Raw genomic sequence first — 2534 nt, 5'->3', positions numbered from 1 at the left:
TTTTTTTTTTTTCATGCATCTCTAGGAGTTAAAAAAAATCTTCTCAAGACTGGCCTGTATTTGTTCATGCTCATGCCACAGTGTATGGTTTGGCACTGTGTGGGATTCGCAATGGGGCGCCTACCCACTAAAAAACAGTCTCCTAGGTACACCGTCACCGTAAAGAATTCTTCTCCGGCACCACCTTGCGGTATTACTTCGAAGAAGAGGCGACACATGCTACGCGCACCCTTCATTAAGCCCTTCGGCTCCATCATTAATTTGTTAGTTCCTAATCCATGCCATGCTGAGCCCTTCGGCTCCCATTAATAATTTGTTAGTATTCCTAGTTTGTGATCTAAACATGCCATATTCAGCCATTCGGCTCACGATACCATGGGTGCCAGAAACTCCCTGACGAAGGAAGTTCTCTCGGTGCTGGACGCATGCCATTTAGCACTCCAGGTTCTCGCGCACTATTCGGATAGTCCCCGGCGGTGAATCTACCCTACCCCGACGAAGACTTCCCCGGAGGTGGAAGTTCTTCCGGTACCGATGCTGCCCGGATAGGTGCCAAGGTCGATCCTGCGATTCCGGTTGGTGGATGACTTCCGGTTCACAGGTGCCCTGACGACCAATTTGGCAAGACAATTTACACCGTCTTCAGCTCAAGGCTGCACAGACTGAACAATCACAAACATTAGGCAACGGACAACACGAAACACCCAGTAGCCCAATGATGAATTTTTCGTTTGACGAAAAGTTTCCACCGACTGGAGTGGGAATCGAACCCACACTTCATGGCACAATATGCCTAAACGACTGACGCCGCTAACCGCACGGCCACGAAGCCTACAATTTCCGGGGCTTTTCCACGATCTACTCGGTCTTGTCCCCGACGGTGGATCAAGCTTACCTACCGGTTGGGTGCCGAGGTCGGTTCGGCGATTCCGGTTGGAGACTGACTTCCGGTTCACCGGCTTGTTCCTCCCTCCACTTCCGCTGAAGCAATGACATTATTTTCGTCACCGCCATGTTCACCGCGTTCCACATCACCTCATCGCTACACATTCTATCCACTACGTTGTCTACGGTTACGTCAGCACCGCAGACCGCTGTCATCTCGCTACGTTCCGCAGCAAAACGTGGACACTCGAAAATGACGTGTTCCGGCGACTCCTCTACGACTGGGCACTCAGCGCAGAGCGGCGACTCTGCGTGGCCGAACCTGTGCAGATATTTCTTGAAGCAGCCGTGACCTGACAAGAACTGCGTCAAGTGGAAGTTGACTTCTCCATGGGATCTGCTCACCCATTTCGCCAGATTTGGAATAAGGCGATAAGTCCACCTTCCCTTCTCAGCGGTATCCCACTCGCGTTGCCATTTCACCATCGTGTCGGCTCGGGCAATCTTCCGGGCTCCTCCAGTACTACTAGCTTCGTAGCACTCCTTATCCTCTTCCAAAACGAAGCCGATAGGGGCCATTCCGGCAATCACGCATACTGCCTCCGAAGATATAGTTCGGTAGGCACTCGCTACCCGCATGGCCATCAGCCTATACGTGCTGCTAAGCTTGACTCGGTTCCTCTTCGTCTTCATTGCGGTTCCCCACGCCGGGCTAGCGTACCTCAGGATCGACGTAGCCACGCTAGACAATAGCCTCCGCTTACTGCTGCAAATCGCCGAGTTATTCGGCATGATCCTGGACAGCGCCGTGACTGCCCTTGCTGCTTTCTCGCACGCGTAATCGACATGGCAGTTGAAGTTCAGCCGATCGTCGATCATTACGCCGAGATGTTTTAGCTCCCGCTTTGAGGCTATGGTGTGTTCTCCCACTGTAATCTCAGCCTTCTGCACCACTTTTCGATTGCTGATAAGCAACAGCTCCGTTTTTTGGTGGGCTATCACCAGTTTCTTCTCGTACATCCAGTTTTCGACTGCGTCCACTGCTTCTGTAGCGAGAACCTCCACCCTTTCCAGTGAGTCACCAATGACCACAAGCGTGATGTCGTCTGCAAATCCAACGATTTTGACGCCTGTTGGCAGCCTAAGCGTCAGCACTCCGTCGTACATAGCATTCCACAACGTTGGACCCAGGATAGAGCCCTGTGGAACTCCCGCATTTACCGACCTCGACTTCTGTCCTTCGCTAGTGCTGTAGCTCAAGACCCGGTTTTCGAAGTAGCTTCCTAGTATCTTGCACAGATAATCCGGAACCTTCATTTTATGTAACGCCACAGCAATGGCTTCCCAGCTTGCACTGTTAAAGGCGTTTCTCACATCTATCGTCACGACAGCACAGTAACGGTTACCTCTTCGTTTTTTTGTCCTTGCTTTGTCGGCAGTGTCAATCACTGTTTTGATGGCATCTACCGTTGACCTTCCTTTCCGGAATCCAAACTGCCACTCCGACAGTCCACGCTCTCCCTCAGTGAACGCCATCAGTCTATTGAGGATGATCCTCTCCAACAGCTTTCCGAGTGTGTCGAGCAAACATATCGGCCGAAAGGAGCCTGGATCACCGGGGGGCTTACCCGGTTTCGGTAACAGAACCA

The sequence above is a fragment of the Aedes aegypti genome, chromosome 3 (genome assembly GCF_002204515.2).
Source record: "Aedes aegypti strain LVP_AGWG chromosome 3, AaegL5.0 Primary Assembly, whole genome shotgun sequence".
NCBI classification, from domain to species: domain Eukaryota; kingdom Metazoa; phylum Arthropoda; class Insecta; order Diptera; family Culicidae; genus Aedes; species Aedes aegypti.
This window is presented reverse-complemented; position numbering follows the sequence as displayed.